The 21,715-nt window shown below is 42.9% G+C and overlaps 1 pseudogene; it reads right to left on the bottom strand.

Annotated features, from left to right (window-relative positions):
- Positions 1 to 1,425: 1,425 nt before the first annotated feature.
- On the bottom strand, positions 1,426 to 21,678 carry LOC139372309 (prolyl endopeptidase-like; annotated as a pseudogene).
- Positions 21,679 to 21,715: the final 37 nt, after the last annotated feature.

Here is a 21,715-nt window from a genome sequence, read left to right as displayed (position 1 = left end):
TTCAACTAGCGTATAGTTTACACCAAATACATCAAATGTACACAAATTCTACCACAATTTAAAGAAATGATAGCCTGTTTGAAAATGACTGACATATTTTTCTTCAACTTTTGGACATCACATCTGGAACAACTGTTTGCTGCAGCCATGTGCTTCAGTGTCACCATGCGTTTCCATGGTAACCACATTAACATTCTCTTGAAAAAAACTTTCTTAATGAGGAATTTGTCCTCTGATGGAAATGACACCACTGCCAAGACAGGTATATTTTGGTGTAAAAAACTAACAATATACGGCATACTCACAAATATTGATATAGATTTTATTTCGTTGACTCTTTCTTTTCTCTAGTAGATAACATGTAATGTGTAATTATTTATGTTTTCTCATAGAAAAAAACATAGTAGAAGCTCAAAGGTCTGGGTCGGGGACAAGGGCAAAACAGTGATGTTCGAGTAGCAAAATAAGTTGATAGAGAGGTGTTAAAAAAGTCTGAGGTGATTGTAGTGTGAACTTAACATACAAATGACCTATTTTTATTATTGAAATAAAATCCTAAACATGTACCCGAGGACATAGAAATGCCAGGAGTTACAGAATCACCCTACAATGACCACCCAGGTGTATTGATATCCCTGCGTTTCTATTACTGTTAGCAGCTCATCGCGTCTATTTGAATTAATATTGAGGAATATTTCACTTTCTTTGGACATAGGAACAACATACATTTGTTGAGTTTCGCCATCAGGTGGAAGACTGTGTCCCCTCTCTGGTCAGTCTCACCAGAGGAAAGGAAGGACCCTCTGCTGCTCTCTCCCTCCCTGCTGATGTGACTAATGCCGAGTTCAAAACAACAGGCAACTCGGAAATCTCTGACTTCCGAGCGTTCAAGACAACTGGGAACTTGGGGAAAAAAATTGATCCGGATGGGAAAAATAGTTTGGAGCGGTCATCCAAGTCGGAAACTCACACATCTTTCTAGAAATCCGAATTGAAGATCACTCATTGACCTCGTTTTTTTCAGAGAACCCAGTTGTCTCGATAGCACCATGACCATCAGATTCAGGTCCCATCAGTCCAGCAAAATAAAAAGCAAACTATTTGCAAATTATTTCAATTTATGCTCGCACTTGCGAGCTTTGCCTCACAAGTGCTACACCAACTGATCTATTTTATTATCAAAGCTTGAGTGTTTTTTAAAATATAATATGGTCTGAGAAGAACAATATTGGCAGGCCAGGCATATAGCCAATATGCAGTGATAATGTACTAGGCCTACAGCACAAACCTCATTCCTACAGAACTGTTTTTATTAGGTTAATGTTCCATTTTTTAAGTCATCTTTTAAAAAAAAATCTGGGCGGTAGATCTCGGCTTGCTTTTTGACTCCGAAAGTGATCTTGACTCAGAAAAGGTTGGCGACCACTGCTCTAGCTCTTCACTCCACTCTCTTCCTCCTCTCTCTCTCTAGCTCAGCCCCAGTGTCTGAGCGATGAAGGAGAAGACGTGTGTATCCTCCAGGATTGTCTTAGTGGTAGGCTTTCCCGCCCCGTGCCCTCTGCGGGTGTCTACCCGAACCATAAGAGGCTGGGCCTGCCCGGGGCTGTTGCCCACACCGTGCTGCAGTGTGGCACAGTACTTCAGGGTGTGGAGGGGCACCACCCGGTCGTCATGGTCACCAGTCAGTAGGAGCATGGCAGGGTAGGCAGCACCAATGTGAGGTGGAGGGGGGAGGTTGTGGAGAGGGGAGTACCTGAGGGTGAGTGGAGGGAGAAAGAGATAATTGAGTTCTACCAAATATTTATTGTACAAACTACATGCAGAGCTATAATGTGGCGTCCAATGCATTTGTGTTTATGTTCAGTATGAGTTGTATGTTAAGTGTGTGATTTGAGTATACCAGACTTACTTGATGAACCATTTGAACTGCTCAGGGTGGTCTGCACAGCCGTAGTCAGTGGTCCAGGCATGGCCGATGGTAAACTTGTGGAACTTGAGCATGTCCATCACCCCAACCTTAGCCACAGCACAGCCAAACAGGTCCGGACACTGATTCACACACGCCACTGGGTTTGAAAGTGTGCGTGTGTGTGTGTGTGGACCCAGAGACATGACTCTCTCTGTGTGTGAGAGAGAGATAGAAAGACATGTCTTACACTTGTTATATGATTAATTACACTTCTAAAACATACCCAACTCACTCTTTCACACACACACACACACACACACACACACACACACACACACACACACACACACACACACACACACACACACACACACACACACACACACACACACACACACACACACACACACACACACACTCTTTCCTAAATGGCCATAGACACCAGTAGGATTGTAAAACATTTGCCTGCCGACAGTACTTAGCACCACTGAACAGTGTGACTGGCTTATACGTGGATGTATGGGAAAAAAATCCCTATTAAAAGTGAAAAGTGAAGTTGTGAAGTTGTTTGCCACTGACAACAGTCGGTAAGTTCATCACCACCGGGTTGGCATGCAACAGGTACCGCTTTTGTTCTAGCAAATGAAGGAACAGGTGTGATAAATACCTGTCAGCAATCTATCGGCTGTGAGATTCTCCATGTGTTTCATGCTATAGAGAGAGAGAGACCTGTCTTACACTTAAACATACCTGACTCACTCTTTGACACTCACACACACACACACACACACACACACACACACGCACACACGCACACACGCACACACGCACACACATGCTCGCACACGCATGCTCGCACACGCACACACACACAATAGCAACATCCAACCTATCCTGAATAGCCACTTAAAATAAGGAAGTACTCTTTAGTTGGATTTGTACAATGCAATATGGTTGGCAGTCTTTTAAAACAAAGTAGCTAACTACTGTTTAATATGCTGTGTAATCACTGAATTAATTGTAGCTAAGTAGAAAAATACTATTTGATGGACTTAACATTAACAATTATACTGAAGATATAAAACATTTAAGGAGAATGCGGTTATGATTGACCGAACTAGGAGACAATTTAGAAAGATGGCCTTAAATGCCATCCCCTCTCCATACCCACGAGCAGTCCTCCTTTGGAGGCGCTGTTGATGGCTATGCGGCTGGCTATGGTGTAGTTCTCCTGGATCAGATACTCTGCTGCACACCGGAAGTCATCAAAGCAATTCTGCTTGTTCCCCAGGGTACCACCTAGACAGAAGAAGGAATTCAACTCTAGAAGGGATACTGCCATAGTCCATAGATCACATGCCATTTAGCAGACACTTTTCCACACTATCCTGGCCTTGCAAGCACCATGATCTGCCAACTAAGCTACAGAGAGACTGGGGCCGAGTATCAACAGTCATAGCTACAATAGTTTCCATTGCTCATCTTATTCCCCCCCCAAGCATGACAGGTGAAGGCGAAACAGTGGAAAGCTGTGCTAGTGAATATAAAACTAGCGAATCACAGCCCCCAGCCTGTTGCTTTATTTAACCTATTTCTATGCGTCTTTGGGTGGGGAAGATACAGTACCTTTGTGCCAGGTCTGTCCGTACTCCCCTCCTCCTCAGATGTTGGCTATAGCCAGGATTCCCCCCAGGTGTCTGACAAACAGCAGGTATGGAACACTGACAGAGCGAGAGAGACAGCGAGGGGAGGGGTGATGGACAGGTGTCACTCAAATCACACCGACTCAGAATACGGGTCACTTGGATGAATTCTATACTTGTGAATTCCCGGAGGGGAAAGATACATCATGTTCTGTTGGAGGTCCATGCGTTGTGATACCAACTTGTAGTATGGTTGGATAGAGTGCTCAAAGCCTCCATATCCGTACAGGAAGACAGGGTGTGATCCGTCCTTCTTAAGACCCCGGGCGTGCACCAGGAACATGGGGATTTTAGTTCCATCCTTACTGGGGTAAAACCCCTGAAACACACAGCAATATTGTCATAGTGAAAGTGTCAAGATACTGTTAAGTTGTTACTGTTAAGTAGTTGTAATCTGCTGTTGTCTTACCTGGTTGGTTTCATAGTCCTCCTGTTGAATACCCTTCACCTCCACCTGTCTGAACACTGTGGGTTCTGGAGACGCCTGGCTCAGGTCACAGTGGTAAATCACACCTGGGGAAAGACATGACACATAGGGGTTAGAGGTCCTAGAGAGGTCAAAGGTTATAGATAATAAGGACGTTGGCAGGGAGGGTACCCAAACCGTGGTATTGAAAGCTAGTCTTCCTTTGTGTTGAATGTAAGCCACTCCATACTAACAGTGTGAATATTAACCCTAATGCCAATGAAAATCCCATATCCTTTTCATGTCTAACACCACAAAATAAGTTGACTATCCCCTAGGAGACAATCCAGTACCTGGCGTGGTGAAGGAGGTGAACTTGTAGAAGAAGTCGGAGTGTTTCTTCTTACAGCTGAGGCTCACCACAGTGCCCACATCCAGAGGCAGATCTCTGACCAGACCACCAGTGGACAGCTCATACAACTGCAGGATGTCCTTCACGTCATGGACATAGTTGACCAGCAGGTGGAGCTGGTTCACACAGGCCACAGAGCCTATAAGGAAGACAGACAATTCTTACATGTAGGCTACTTGGGTTCCTTCTGAGCACATCAACACGTCTAGAATCAGTTTTTTCTGTTCAAAACTTGAACCATTGGCAGCTAAATAATGAAACTGGCCTTGGATTATAAGGAAGGCATAACGCAACAATAACCTGACATATATAGGATCCAATTTCATGGCAAATTATTGCAAGGGGGATGCAATTTCTGTTTTGTTTTGCAATGTTGAAGTACACTGTGTTAGGTATTCTTCACACGCTGTTCTTTCTCTCGTCCAATAGATGGCAGTCTGCATTTTTGTAATTGTAGTACAGCATGGGACACAGACTTCCTGTTTAACTCCTTTCCCCTCTCAAATGGACTTTGTCTAAGACACAGCAACTACACTGGATATTCTAGTATAGGGAGTTCAACCAAAACGAAGAAGTGCAATGCTAGTAAGTCAAGTCGAGTATAAATAGAACACATGTCAATAATGTAGCTTGAATTTGCTGATTTCCAACAGTGTGCGTATGTACAGTACATGCTGTTAACGTTATACTCATGTGTGTGTATTGTTCTAGGAATGGCGAGAGATAGAGAGAGCCACACACCCACGGCCCTTAATACACTGAGCATACATCGCAAACCACCTGGTAGATCCTCCTAAAACCGTCAAAGCACACCCTCAACCACAGATACGGCAGTAAACATCTGTGGCCCCACTTCCAGTACTGACTCAAATCTCTCAGCTAACAGAATGATAGGCAGATGACACACCACTGCTCTAATGATATTAGTCAATATGGTACCAATATGGTTTGGCGAAGAACATCCTTGTACGTAAAAGGCACAAACTTTAAATGAGAGGTAACTCACATATGAACTGTTCCTGCCCGACTACATTGAAGACGCGTGCCAGATCTTACAATGCCTGGAAGTATCTTATGAACTAGGGCTGAAAAAAATGGCTTGCTACGTCGCAAACATCTTGCAGGTGATAGATTTTAAAACGTGATTCATTGAGACAAAGTTCCCGTACTTGCAAAGTTGCATGCTACGACGAAAGTGGGTTAACCAAGACCACGAAGTTTCCACTCACTGTGGTTGGTAGACTGACACATAAATATTCAAATCTAAAAAGTGAAACTTGGCAAGTAGCCTGACCATACCAAACTTATTTTACCTCCTTTAGCGGTCTCCAACCCTGATCCTGGATACTCACACAGAAACTCAAATTTGAGTTTCAACCCAGCACGAAAAACACATTTGGCTTATCACCATCAGCATGATTAGGTCATTAGGTCATATCAGTTGTTTAAGAGGTGGGCTGGAACAAAATCCTGCACACCCTGTAGGTCTCCAGAACCAGGGTTGGATACCACTGCTCAGCTTTCTCGTACCCAGGACGTATTTGTCGTGCTGGGGTAGATAGGTCCTCCAGTGCTCCTTGTTTGGTGTCTCCAGGTCAATGTTGATCAGGCAGTAGCGAGAGGTGTCCAGGTTGGTGCGAAGGTGAACACACTGCCCTCGTTGTTGATGTAAGAGTACTGCGCCTCAAAGTTGTGCACCAGCTTCACCCAAGGCAGCAGGTCTATAGGTACAGATGCAGTCCAATATATTGGCACACATGCAACATACAAGCGAGTGCAATGGAGCAGAATGTAGTTGAATGGCTATATTTACCCTGTGGCAAACTTGCCACAGGTGAGATAAAGTTTGAGTAAATGACAATCCCTTTCCTCCAACCACATTAACTTGTGAATAATTTAGTCCAGGCCATTTTTTTTACTTTGAAGTGAAAAATCTAATTCAGTTTTTATGTATTTTTCTTGGTCCTGTGCAGTTGGAAATCAAATACCAAATGTTTTACATTTATTCTGGAAGAAATAGTGAACCGTGCAAATACATTTGACTGCATCTGTACAGGACAATTAGAGCTAGAATTGAGACACACCTATGACGTCAGGTATTCATACAGGGTCTGATTAAAATGTTAGGGACAGACCTGTGATGCCATTGGGTAGCTTCTCCAGGTCACAGTACCACAGCTGGTTGAATGGCTCACAGCCTTCTGTGATGTTGAGCACTGCATACCTGCCGTCACCCGACACCTGGAGAGAGCGAGAGAGAAAGAAGATGCGGGGAGACAGAGAGTAAGATTGTGAGAGAGGGGGACAAGGAGGGTGAGTGAGAAATACAAATAATTTGACGCTTTAGCACTAGCTGATGCTATCCCTACATGAACAATGCAAGTCATTACTTACAAACTGAGATCATAAGATCGATCCGGGATTGAGAAAGAGTCAAACAAGGTGGAGGAGAGAAGTGAGGGAGATGAGAAAAAGTGTGACAGTGTAATAGCAGTAGATTCATATGGAGAATGTGGTGGACAACAGGTGAGAAATGTAAAGAAAAAACATTCTCTTTAAACTCACTGTTACTCCACTGTGCCATTTTGGATGGTCAGGAAACTCAGCCACCAGGATGTCCTCTGATTGGTTGGTGCCGATCACATGGTAGTAGAGTTTCTGATTGAGGTTGGATGTGGTCTCTGTGCCTGTGGAGCAATGCAGAAAGCTGTGTGTTTTTCAATGTGTCTGTGCACTTGTACAGTAGGTACAGTGCATTCAGAAAGTATTCAGACCCCTTCCCTTTTTCCACATTTTGTTACGTTACAGCTTTATTCTAAAATGGGTCAAATAAAATAAAATCCTCATCAATCTACACACAATACCCCATAATGGCAAAGTGAAAACTGGTTTTAAGAAATGTTTGCAAATGTATTAAAATAAAAAAACGAATTATTGACATAACTATTCAGGCCCTTTGTTTTCAGACTCGAAATTGAGCTCAGGTGCATCCTGTTTCGAATGATAATTCTTGCGATGTTTCTTTCTACAACTTGGAGACCACCTGTGGTCAATTCAATTGATTGGACATGATTTGGAAAGGCACACATCTGTCTATATAAGGTCCTACAGTTGGTCCCACATGTCAAAGAAAAAGATAAGCCATTAAGTCGAAGGAATTGTCCATTGAGCTCTGAGACAGGAACGTAGTCAGAGTCACAGATCTGGGGAAGGGTACCAAAAAGGGTACCAAAAAATTTCTGCAGCATTGAAGGTTCCAAAGAAGACAGTGGCCTCCATCATTCTTAAATGGAAGAAGTTTGGAACCACCAAGACTCTTTCTAGAGCTGGCTGCCCAGCCAAACTGAGTAGTTGGGGGAGAAGGGCCTTGGTCAGGGAAGTGACCAAGAATCTCTGACAGAGCTCTAGAGTTCCTCTGTGGAGATGGGAGAACCTTCAAGAAGGACAACGATCTTTGCAGCACTCAACCAATCAGGCCTTTATGGTAGAGTGGCCAGATGGAAGCCACTCCTCAGTAAAATGCACATGACAGCCTGCTTGGAGTTTGCCAAAAGGCACCTAAAGGACTCTCAGACCATGAGAAACAAGCTGCTCTGGTCTGATGAAACCAAGATTGAACTCTTTGGTCTGAATGCCAAGCGTCATGTTTGGAGGAAACCTGGCATTATCCCTAGGGTGAATGCTGTGAGAATGTTTTTCAGAGGCAGGGACAGGGAGACTAGTCAGGATCGAGGGAAAGATGAACGAAGCAAAGTACAGAAAGATCCTTGATGAAAACCTGCTCCAGAGCTCTCAGGACCTCAGACTGGGGCGGAGGTTCACCTTCCAACAGGACAATGATCTTAAGCACACAGCCAAGACAACGCAGGAGGTGGCTTTGGGACAAGTCTCTGAATGTCCTTGAGTGGCCCAGCCAGAGCCCGGACTTGAACCTGATTGAACATCTCTGGAAAACCTGACAGAGCTTGAGAGGATCTGCAGAGAAGAATGGGAGCAACTCCCCAAATACAGGTGTGCCAAGCTTGTAGCATCATACCCAAGAAGACTCAAGGCTGTAATCACTGCCAAAGGTGCTTCAACAAAGTATTGAGTAAAGAGTCTGAATTCTTATGTAAAAGGGATATTTCAGTTTTTGCTTTGTCAGAGGAGTGATCAGGAAAAACAATTGAATCAATTTTAGAATAAGGCTGTAACGTAACAAAGTGCAAAAAGTCAAGATGTCTGAATAATTTCTGAATGCACTGTGTACTATGTTGTACTGTATACAGTAGATTTCATGAATGTGTGTTTGTGTGTGTGTGTGTCTCACCATCAGCCTTGCCGTCCTGCCGGGGGTAACAATTATAAAACACCATCGTGGGTCCAGGCCAGGCAGCTGAACTTCACCCTGTCCAGGACATCAGGCAGCGTCATGAGGTCATCAGCCTTTAGGAAGTGCACCGTCACCCAGTCGGAGCCACTGGAGCTCAGGCCATACGCAAAGTACTCGCACTCCTCTGACAAGCGCCCCACTGAAAGAAGAAGGAGAGCGAGGTAAGGAGAGAGGAAAAGGAAAAATAGATATTACATTATAATGTATAATGTAAAGTGGGCCTATCATTTGTGTTTTTTAGCAATATACTCCACCTTTGTCACAGCAATAAAATCTAATAACAGAATATAAATGTCAATTGCTTTACAAGAGAGAAGGAGGAGGAATTGTGAGGACTCAGGTTGAGACATACACGCAAATACACTATAAAACGTTGTTTTACAGTAAATCAGCTCACTCTTCAAGGCTACAGTACCATCCGCAGACAGTGTGTTTGGGTCAAAGAAGACTGTGGCCGGTCCGTCCAGAGAGTCCTGCACACAGAGCGCATCCTGGTTCTGCAGGCCCTGGTTATGGAAGTAGAAATACCTATCGACCGAGGAAACCAGTTATATTTGTTCCATCATGGAGAACATCAGACACACATACAGTGCCTTCAGAGAGTATACTCCTTGATTTATTCCACATTTTGTTATGTTACAGCCTGAATTTAAAAAATATGAAATAGACACATAATGACAAAGTGAAAACATTCTTAGAAATGTTAGCAAGTGTATTGAAAATTAAATTTAGAAAACTAATTTACGTAAGTATTCACACCCAAGTCAATACTTTGTAGAAGCACCTTTGGCGGTGATTACAGCTTTGAGTCATCTTGGGTATATGTGTACCAGCTTTGCACATCTGGATTTGCAGATTTTCTCTAAGCTCTTAAGTTAGATGGGAGCAGCAATCTTCAAGTCTTTCTACAGATTTTCAATGGGATTCAAGTCTTGGCTTTGGCTGGGCCACTCAAGGACTTTCACATTCTTGTTCTGAAGCCATTCCAGCATTTATTTGACTATGCTTGGGGTCATTGTCCTATTGGAATGTAAATCTTTGCCCCAGTCTAAGGTAGCTTGCACTCTGAAGCAGGTTCTCGTCAAGGATTTGCCTGCATTTGGCTCCATTCATTGTTCCCTCTAGCCCTACCACTCTTCCAGTCCCTGCCACTGAAAAACATCCCCATAGCATGATACTGTCACCACCATGCTTCACGGTAGGTTTGGTGTTAGACAGGTGATGCCTGGTTTTCTCTAGACATAGCGTTTTACGTTGTCGTCTCATCAGACCACAGAATCTTTTGCCTTATGCTCGCAGTCTTTCACATGCCATTTTACAAACTCCAGGCGTGCTGTTATGTGCCTTTTTCTCAGGAGTTGCTTCAGTCTGCTCACTCACCTATAAAGCCCAGATTGGTGAAGTGCTGTTGAGACTGTTGTCCTTCTGACTGGTACTCCCATCTCAACCAAAGAACTGTCATTTCGTCAGTGGTCAATGGGTTCTTGGTCACCTCCCTGACCATGGTCCTTCTTCCCCAGATGCTCAGTTTGGTCAGAAAGCCAGCTTTAGGGAGAGTCTGGGTAGTGCCAAGGCTGAGGAGTAAGTTTCACACATGCAGTTATTGCGTAGTGCCCTCTTTTTGTGCATTTTCTTGGAAATAAGTGTGCAGGCTTTTGTTCCAGCTCAGCACTGAATCCTTTTGATTAGTCCTTAACTTGTTGACGCCACCCATCCCGGTAGCGGGATAATTGTCCTCAGCAACCGCTGAATAGCATAGCGCCACAGTCAAAAAATATTACTAAAAAATATTCATATTCATGAAATCACAAGTGCAATATTGCAAAACACAGTTTAGCCTTTTGTTAATCCACCTGTCATCTCAGATTCTGAAATGATGCTTTACAGCGAAAGCAATCCAAGAGTTTGTGTAAGTTTATCATTAGCATAACATAACATTATGTACACTAAGCGTTAAGTAGCTAGGTCACGAAAATAAGAAAAGCAATCAAATAAAATAGTTTACCTTTGATGATCTTTGGATGTTTTTACTCACGAGACTCCCAGTTACACAACAAATGTTCCTTTTGTTCCATAAAGATTATTTTTATACCCAAAATACCGACGTTTGTTTGTCGCGTTGTGTTCAGAAATCCACAGGAAAGAGCGGTCACGACAACGCAGATGTATATTCCAAATAATATCCATAATGTCCACAGAAACATGTCAAACGTTTTTTATAATCAATCTTCAGGTTGTTTTTAAAATATATATTCGATAATATATCAACCAAGTGTGTAGCTTTTTCAATAGGACCGGGAGGAACAATGGCCGCTTTACTCTATAGCGCAAAACTCACTCTGAGAGCCCCCACCTATCCACTTACGCAATGTGATCTTTCACGCTCATTTTTAAAAGTAAAAGCCTTAAACTATGTCTAAAGACTGTTGACACCTCAGGGAAGCCATAGAAAAAGGAATATGGTTGATATCCCTTTAAATGCAGGATAGGCATGCATAGGAACAGAGAGGTTTCAAAATAAGAGGCACTCCCTGATTGGATTTTCCTCAGGCTTTCACCTGCAATATCAGTTCTGTTATACTCACAGACAATATTTTTACAGTTTTGGGAACTTTAGAGTTTTCTATCCTAATCTGACAATTATATGCATATTCTAGTTTCTGGGGCTGAGAAATAGGTTGTTTCAAATGGGTACTTTTTTAGCCAAAAACGAAAATACTGCCCCCTACACTCAACAAGTTAAACTGCTTTCTAACCGGTTTCCTCTCTTGTAGCGGCAGCTGTATTTTAGTTCCTAATCTGTTTATTTCCCATAGAGAACGACAGAGGCCTTTAGTGGCCAAAAGGCAGTATGAGCATGGACAGGACCACGGAGGGCTTCCACCATTTTAATGGAGTCAACTGGGTGGGGCTTCCAACTTCATTGGCTGATTCCTCCTGGTGACAAAGATGAGTCCTCTATCTCAATGTTGCTTCCTCTCTTGTAGGAACAGTTGTAGTGATGGGCTTTCTGAAGGTTTCTGTGCTTTCAACAAATTGTGCCAAAAAACGACTGATTACCCGGACAACGCCGCTAAAGACCGTGCCGCACTCACAGGAAAACACACTGCAGCTCCAAATTCGCCCCGTTAATTAGAATCACAATTTAACCATCTATTTTTGTGACTACCTGGACCTACCAATTTCTTTATAAGTATTGAAACCAAACCATATGGATTTGAATTAAAATGATTTGAATAAGCATGAAAATGTGACTGTAAAGAAGCGGACATAATTTCAAAATAGGCTACATATCATATTAAACCGCATATAAACAATCTAAATAGGTCAGAAACCAGACAGGGAGCCTAAGAAGGAATGATAATGAATTATTTAGGCTATATATTTCAAGGCTATAGCAAGTAGTGTAAAGTACTTAAGTAGTACTTTCAAGTATTTTTACTTAAGTAGTTTTTTGGGGGTATCTGTACTTCACTATTTATATTTTTGACAGTCTTTTACTTTACTAAATTCCTAAAGAAAATGATATACTTTTTACTCCATACATTTTCCTTGACACCCAAAAGTACTTGTTACATTTTGAATGCTTTGCAGGAAATTCACACACTTATCAAGAGAACATCCCTGGTCATCCCTACTGCCTCTGATCTGACGGACTCACTAAACACATGCTTCGTCCGTAAATTAAAATAAACAAGAAAATGAGGCCTTCTGGTTTGCTTAATATAAGGAATTTTATATTATTTACACTTTTACTTTTGATACTTAAGTATATTACAAAACAAATACTTTTAGACTTTTACTCAAGTAGTATTTTACTGGGTGACTTTTACTTTTACTTGAGTCATTTTCTATTAAGGTATCTTAACTTTTACTCAAGTATGAGAAGTGGGTACTTTTTTCACCACTGGCTATAGCCTACAAAGAAATACATTGAAGCATTTGCGAGACAATATGCTGGTAGGGACATAAAGCCCTCAGCATTTAAACAATATTTCGTTATATTAAATCATTATAGTCTACAACATGCGCAAATATTTTTTTTATTTAACTAGGCAAGTCAGTTAAGAACAAATTCTTATTTACAGTGACGGCCAAACCCTAACGACGCTGGGCCAATTGTGCGCCGCCCTATGGAACTCTGCCAGATTTGATACAGCCTGGAATCGAACCAGGGTCTGTAGTGACACCTCTAGCACTGAGATGCCTTGCCTTAGACTGCTGTGCCACTCAGGAGCTGTGACTTACTTAGAATTAAATACAAATTAAATGAAAAATGACTTATTAGTGCCTTTTTGAATTTTTAAAATGAGACATGAGTTTGGCCAGTCTTTGTCTTCAGGCTCATGCGATGGTGCCTGGAGAGACGGCCAGCAGTGGAGAATGCTAGGAGAATGCTTTGGTAGCCTATAATCAATTGGAATACCAGATTAGCATTTTACATTATGCTTCCATTTTTTGCATTCAAGAGTACTATTTTTCAAAAGCTGAATCTACAGTTTGCCATGATTTAAGATGCTGAAGATGGAAGCTATACTACATAAAAACAAAATATTTGAACAATTGTGCAGAAAAAAATAGGATCTGACCTCGTACCCTCACATCCTTGAAAGTATCATAGGTCTGTCTCTACCTGCTAAGTAGGTAGGTTAGGTAGCGGCAACAAACAATGACAGACAGAATTGTTGTTTTTCTTCATAAAATGAGCTAAATAGGACAGGTAAATCTCCCTTGTCTCACATACCCATAAAATACAGTATACAACAATCAATGTCTTATACAGTACCAGTTTAAGGTTTGGACACACCTCCTCATCCAAGGGTTTTTCTTTAATTGTACTATTTTCTACATTGTAGAATAATGGTGAAGATATCAAAACTATGAAATAACACATATGGAATCATGTAGTAACCAAGAAAAAGTGAAACAAATCAAAATATATTTTAGATTCTTCAAAGTAACCACCCTTTGCCTTGACAGCTTTGCACACTTTTGGCATTCTCTCAACCAGCTTCATGAAGTAGTCACCTGGAATGCATTTCAGTTAATAGGTGTGTGTTGTTAAAAGTTAATTTGTGCGTTAATAATGCGTTTGAGCCAATCAGTTGTGTTGTGACATGGTAGGGGTTGTATACAGAAGACCAAGTCCATATTATGGCAAGAACAGCTCAAATAAGCAAAGGGAAATGACAGTGCATCATTACTTTAAGACATGACGGTCAGTCAATCCGGAGAATTTCAAGAACTTTGAACTTTTCTTCAAGTGCCTTCTTAAAAACCATCAATCGCTATGATGAAACTGGCTCTCATGAGGACAGCCACAGGAAAGGAAGACCCAGAGTTACCTCTGCTGCAGAGGATAAGTTCATTAGAGTTACCAGCCTCTGAAACAGCAGCCCAAATAATTGCTTCACATAGTTCAAGTAACGGACACATCTCAACATCAAGTGTTCAGAGGAGACTGCGTGAATCAGGCCTTCATGGTCAAATTGCTGCAAAGAAACCACTACTAAAGGACACCGATAAGAAGAAGACTTGCTTGGGCAAAGAAACACGAGTAATGGACATTAGAACAGTGAAAATCTGTCCTTTAATCTGATGAGTCCAAATTTTGTATTTTTGGTTCCAACCGCTGTGTCTTGTGAGATGCAGAATAGGTGAATGGATGGTGTGGTTCATACTGTGAAGCATGGAGGAGGAGGTGTGATGGTGTGGGGGTTCTTTTATTTTTATTTATTTATTTGACCTTTATTTAACCAAGCAAGTCAGTTAAGAACAAATTCTTATTTTCAATGACGGCCTAGAAACAGTGGGTTAACTGCCTGTTCAGGGGCAGAACGACAGGTTTGTACCTTGTCAGTTCGGGGGCTTGCAACCTTCCGGTTACTAGTCCAACGCTCTAACCACTAGGCTACCCTGCCGCCCCACTAGGCTACCCTGCTTTGAAGAATCTCAAATATAAAATATACTGTATTTTGATTTGTTTAACACTTTTTTGGCTACTACATGATTCCATATGTGTTATTTCATAGTGTTGATGTCTTCACTATTATTCTACAATGTAGAAAATAGTAAAAATAAAGAAAAACCCTTGAATGAGTAGATGTGTCCAAACGTTTGACTGGTTACTGTCTATACACACACAGGACAATTACAATATGATACACACTAGGCATCAAAAGGAAGACCATATGCTATCCTGGGTACTTTCATCTCACCCACGTATTGTATGTAGTCTTATGACTCACTTTTGAGACATGCTACTAATTAGCTATTTTTATAGTGAGAACTTCACACTGCCTATGGAGTTTCTATGTTTCAAATTCTTACCAAGTTGCATATAGGAAGTACCTGAGGACCATGCCGTGGACAAGCTTATGCCACGAAGCTAGCACCAGTTAGCCGTGAGCCAGGCGCATCTCCCGGCCAGCAAACTAAATGCTACAATACCTCTTTCGCCATCTGGCTTGGATTCTCTGTCGACACGGCGCCCCGCCGCACCACCACGACGGGTCTGCCGACGAATACTCCATCCTCTGTGCCTTTCATTTGGCTCCCGTCGGAGGGCTACTAACTTTAAACGCCTTGTCGCCTGCTAGCGTAGTGGCGGGTTCCCTGTTCCATCTACTGCTGCCCCATGGACACTATGATCACTTGGCTACATAGCTGATGCCTGCTGGACTGTCCATTAATCACGGTACTCCATTCTGTATATTTATTTTTTTATCTGTCGGCCCCAGCCGCGAACTCAGGCTCTGTGTGTAGTTAATCCGACCCTCTCTGCCTAGTCATCGGCATTTTACCTGCTGTTGTTATGTTAGCTGATTAGCTGTTGTTGTCTCACCTGTTGTTTTAGCTAGCTCTCCCAATCAACACCTGCAATTACTTTATGCCTCGCTGTATGTCTCTTTCAAATGTCAATATGCCTTGTATGCCTTGTTCAGGATTAGTTACCATTGTTTTAGTTTACAATGGAGCCCCTAGTTCCACTCTTCATACCTCTGATACCTCCTTTGTCCCACCTCCCACACATGCGGTGACCTCACCCATTACAACCAGCATGTCCAGAGATTCAACCTCTCTTATCATCACCCAGTGCCTGGGCTTACCTCTGCTGTACCCACACCCCACCATACCCCTGTCTGCGCATTATGCCCTGAATATATTCTACCATGCCCAGAATTCTGCTCCTTTTATTCTTTGTCCCCAACGCTCTAGGCGACCAGTTTTGATGGCCTTTAGCCGCACCCTCATACTACTCCTCCTCTGTTCCGCGGGTGATGTGGAAGTAAACCCAGGCCCTGCATGTCCCCAGGCACCCTCATTTGTTGACTTCTGTGATCGAAAAAGCCTTGGTTTCATGCATGTCAACATCAGAAGCCTCCTCCCTAAGTTTGTTTTACTCACTGCTTTAGCACACTCTGCCAACCCTGATGTCATTGCCGTGTCTGAATCCTGGCTTAGGAAGGCCACCAAAAATTCTGAGATTTCCATACCCAACTATAACATTTTCTGTCAAGATAGAACTGCAAAAGGGGGAGGAGTTAGCCTGCAAAGTAATGTCATACTTTCCAGGTCCATACCGAAACAGTTCGAACTACTAATTTTAAAAATTACTCTCTCCAGAAATAAGTCTCTCACTGTTGCCGCCTGCTACCGACCCCCCTCAGCTCCCAGCTGTGCCCTGGACACCATTTGTGAATTGATCCCCCCCCCATCTAGTTTCAGAGTTTGTTCTGTTAGGTGACCTAAACTGGGATATGCTTAACACCCCGGCAGTCCTACAATCTAAGCTAGATGCCCTCAATCTCACACAAATCATCAAAGAACCCACCAGGTACAACCCTAAATCTGTAAACAAGGGCACCCTCATAGACACTGTAAAGTCCATGGAAAATAAGAACACCTCCTCCCAGCTGCCCACTGCACTGAAGATAGGAAACACTGTCACCACTGATAAATCCACTATCATTGAGAATTTCAATAAGCATTTTTCTACGGCTGGCCATGCTTTCCACCTGGCTACTCCTACCCCGGTCAACAGCACTGCACCCCCCCACAGTAACTCACCAAAGCCTTCCCCATTTCTCCTTCTCCCAAATCCAGTCAGCTGATGTTCTGAAAGAGCTGCAAAATCTGGACCCCTACAAATCAGCCGGGCTAGACAATCTGGACCTTTTCTTTCTAAAAATTATTGCCACCCCTATTACTAGCCTGTTCAACCTCTCTTTTGTGTCGTCTGACATTCCCAAAGATTGGAAAGCAGCTGCGGTCATCCCCCTCTTCAAAGGGGGGGACACTCTTGACCCAAACTGCTACAGACCTATATCTATCCTACCCTGCCTTTCTAAGGTCTTCGAAAGCCAAGTCAACAAACAGATTACCGACCATTTCGAATCTCACCATACCTTCTCTGCTATGCAATCTGGTTTCAGAGCTGGTCATGGGTGCACCTCAGCCACGCTCAAGGTCCTAAACGTTATCTTAACCGCCATCGATAAGAAACATTACTGTGCAGCCGTCTTCATTGATCTGGCCAAGGCTTTCGACTCTGTCAATCACCACATCCTCATCGGCAGACTCGACAGCCTTGGTTTCTCAAATGATTGCCTCACTTGGTTCACCAACTACTTCTCTGATACAGTTCAGTGTGTCAAATCGTAGGGTCTGCTGTCCGGACCTCTGACATTCTCTATGGGGGTGCCACAGGGTTCAATTCTTGGACCGACTCTCTTCTCTGTATACATCAATGATGTCGCTCTTGCTTCTGGTGAGTCTCTGATCCACCTCTACGCAGACGACACCATTCTGTATACTTCTGGCCCTTCTTCGGACACTGTGCTATCTAACCTCCAAACGAGCTTCAATGCCATACAACACTCCTTCCGTGGCCTCCAACTGCTCTTAAACACTAGTAAAACCAAATGCATGCTTTTCAACCGTTCGCTGCCTGCACCCGCATGACTAGCATCACCACCCTGGATGGTTCCGACCTAGAATATGTGGACATCTATAAGTACCTAGGTGTCTGGCTAGACTGTAAACTCTCCTTCCAGACTCATATCAAACATCTCCAATCTAAAATCAAATCGAGAGTCGGCTTTCTATTCCGCAACAAAGCCTCCTTCACTCACGCCGCCAAACTTACCCTAGTAAAACTGACTATCCTACCGATCCTCGACTTCGGCGATGTCATCTACAAAATAGCTTCCAATACTCTACTCAGCAAACTGGATGCAGTTTATCACAGTGCCATCCGTTTTGTTACTAAAGCACCTTATACCACCCACCACTGTGACCTGTATTCTCTAGTCGGCTGGCCCTCGCTACATATTCGTTGCCAGACCCACTGGCTCCAGGTCATCTACAAGTCCATGCTAGGTAAAGTTCTGCCTTATCTCAGTTCACTGGTCACAATGGCAACACCCACCGGTAGCACGTGCTCCAGCAGGTATATCTCACTGATCATCTCTGAAGCCAACACCTCATTTGGCCACCTTTCCTTCCAGTTCTCTGCTGCCTGTGACTGGAACGAATTGCAAAAATCGCTGAAGTTGGAGACTTTTATCTCCCTCACCAACTTTAAACATCTGCTATCTGAGCAGCTAACCGATCGCTGCAGCTGTACATAGTCCATCTGTAAATAGCCCACCCAATTTACCTACCTCATCCCGATACTGTTTTTATTTATTTACTTTTCTGCTCTTTTGCACACCAGTATCTCTACCTGCACATGACCATCTGATCATTTATCACTCCAGTGTTAATCTGCAAAATTGTAATTATTCGCCTACCTTCTCATGCCTTTTGCACACAATGTATATAGACTCTTTTTTTCTTTTTTTCTACTGTGTTATTGACTTGTTTATTGTTTGCTCCATGTGTAACTCTGTGTTGTTGTCTGTTCACACTGCTATGCTTTATCTTGGCCAGGTCGCAGTTGTAAATGAGAACTTTTTCTCAACTAGCCTACCTGGTTAAATAAAGCTGAAATAAAATAGAAAAATAAAAAAACAAGACACACTTTATTCTGACAGACTCTCCTCCACGTTGAGCCATCTGAGTCCTTCAACGTGGAAATGGTTAAGATGAGTAGGTGCTGGAAGTTTCACAATAATCCTGACTAATTTGTTCTGAGATGTCTGAAGTTTGGTATTAACTGTCTAGTAGAGTTCGGTGTTTGAAAGCAGCTTGGAATAGACGAAAGCACCGGAACCACTGCAAAATCAGTAAGATCTCGCATTTTGCAAAAAAAGCACGTTATCAAACTAAGCTTCGGACATCATGGATGACGTAATTTTGATAAAGGGATACAGGCGTCGGCACACTGCTTCGAAGTTAGCTGCAACAGCGATTTCGATGCATGCTTCGGTGCTCCGGTATCAAAAGTAACATCGCTAGACAGTGATGTAGTGGCAGCTGTATTTTAGCTCCTACTGGTTTCCTCGCTTTTTGGGGCAACTGTATTTTACTCCCTAACCAGTTTCCTCTCTTGTTGGGGCAGCTGTATTTTAGTTCCTATCTGTTTCCTCTCTTGTAGGGGCAACAGTATTTTACTCCCTAACCTGTGTCCTCTCTTGTAGGGGCAGCTGTATTTTACTCCCTAACCTGTTCCCTCTCTTGTAGGGGCAGCTGTATTTTACTCCCTAACCAGTTTCCCCTCTTGTAGGGGCACCTGTATTTTAGTTCCTATCTCTTTCCTATCTTGTAGGGGCAGCTGTATTTTACTCCCTAACCAGTTTCCTCTCTTGTAGGTGCAGCTGTATTTTAGTTCCTATCTGTTTCCTCTCTTGTAGGTGCTGCTGTATTTTACTCCCTAACCTGTGTCCTCTCTTGTAGGGGCAGCTGTATTTTACTCCCTAACCAGTTTCCTCTCTTGTAGGGGCAGCTGTATTTTACTCCCTAACCCGTGTCCTCTCTTGTAGGTGCAGCTGTATTTTACTCCCTAACCCGTGTCCTCTCTTGTAGGGGCAGCTGTATTTTAGTCACTATCTGTTTCCTCTCTTGTAGGGGCAGCTGTATTTTACTCCCTAACCCGTGTCCTCTCTTGTAGGGGTAGCTGTATTTTAGTTCCTAACCTGTTTCCTCTCTTGTAGGGGCAGATATACTTGGGGTAGTAGTAGAGCTGTTAGCCGCTGGTAAAATTGAGGCCTGACCGCACACTGCTCCAGGAATGGCATGGACAGCTTATTCTGTTCCTCCACAAATGCCTGGGCAAAACAAACATACACACACACACACACACACACACACAAACACGTCAGTGGATCTTCCAACCAGGCATATGGGTCACATATCTTATCCCCATGGTAGTAATCCACCTACAAGATAGAAATACAACAGTTACTGTAAGTATGACTGCATGTACGGAAAGAAAAATAAAGAGGCTATGTCACACAATGTTTGGAAAGGATGCGTAATGACTCCACAGCAGAGTTGGATGACAGCTGAGTTCTACAGAATGTCAATAAATTGCCTTATTTAAATATGACATTGATTAAATGAGGTTTGTGGCAATGTCCAATGAAACTCAGATTAATTAAATATGAAACATTTACAGACTGATTTATAGCCTACAACAGTGTATGACACTAAAGATGAAAGTGGCAGTCTTAATCAGAACTACAGGCCATTGTTAGAACCTGTAGAGGCTAAACCAAATTGGAAACAGAAACCATGTTTTTTTCTCAGGGTTACTCAGCCTAGCCCATAAAGAATGATAGAGGCCTCTAGTTGCCAAAAGGACTCATTAGCATGGGCAGTGCCATTGAGGGCTTCCATCATTTTAATGTAGTTTAATGTTGTCAACTGTGTGGGACTTCCAACTTCATTGGCTGATCCCTCCTGGTGACTCTGTTGAAATCATGTCCAACTGGGTCATCAGGAGGGATCCCCCCCCAAAAAAGACTACTTTGAAATTGAGATTGCACCAATGCTGCTGCCTGTTTGCTCACAGGCACCATTATGAGCCCTATTTAGGGCTGCTTTCTCTGTGGCGCAGCCAGACTGACTTTGCACATAGTGAAGGCCGACTATTTTTTGCTCTCTTAAGATTCAATCTCTTGCTGCTTGTGCGCCTACCACTTTAAGACAGAATGGTCGATAGAGAGAGGAAGCAGAGAGAGTGCGAGATAGAGAGAGCTGTTTGAATTTGACACCGACCGAACTCTCATCTCTCCGAGCTGCCGGGTACTTAAATGCCACGGTAGTGTCTATATGTGTCTGTATGTCTCTTCAAGACGTTTTTCCGTCTGTCCTTTTCCTTTCTCTGTTAGCTCGCCTGCCTATCTGTACTACTCCACACCCTGAAAGACTCAGTGACAGGTAGCCCAAAGTGAAAGTGAAATCATGTTTTACTTCTGTGGCTTTTTATGGTGAACTACACCAACTGTGCCACCTGCTGGATGGGGTGAAAACTGCGAAAGAAATAGAAGAAAAGGGGGAAGGAGGAAAAGCATACTCATAATATTCCAAAAAGTAAAAAGAATAATAAAATGTACTCCTTCAGTTGGATTCAAATGACTAATCATGTTCCTTCTCTAGGGTTTGACAATATAGATAGAAGAATCTAGTGCACAAAAGCCCATTTTAGCATAGGGAGCGCCATTGAGGACTTTCACCATTTTGAAGTAGTCAACTGGGTGGGACTTCCTATAGGTTATGGAAGGATCACATAATTCCATCCAGGTCATCAAGAGGGATCAGCCACTGAATTATACAAACATTTCATAACTCCAGGTGGCAGTAAATCGGCAACCTTGGCTTTGTACCTTTTCAAACAACACACTCCAGGTGGCACCCTTTCAGTTTGTTTACCAACTCATAGAAGTAAATGGACCACTTCAAAATGGAGATGGCCTCAATGGCACCACCCATGCTCTCACAGACACCATAATGGGTTAGATACAATGTT

Source organism: Oncorhynchus clarkii, chromosome 18 (genome assembly GCF_045791955.1).
Source record: "Oncorhynchus clarkii lewisi isolate Uvic-CL-2024 chromosome 18, UVic_Ocla_1.0, whole genome shotgun sequence".
Lineage (NCBI taxonomy): Eukaryota > Metazoa > Chordata > Actinopteri > Salmoniformes > Salmonidae > Oncorhynchus > Oncorhynchus clarkii.
This window is presented reverse-complemented; position numbering and strand designations above follow the sequence as displayed.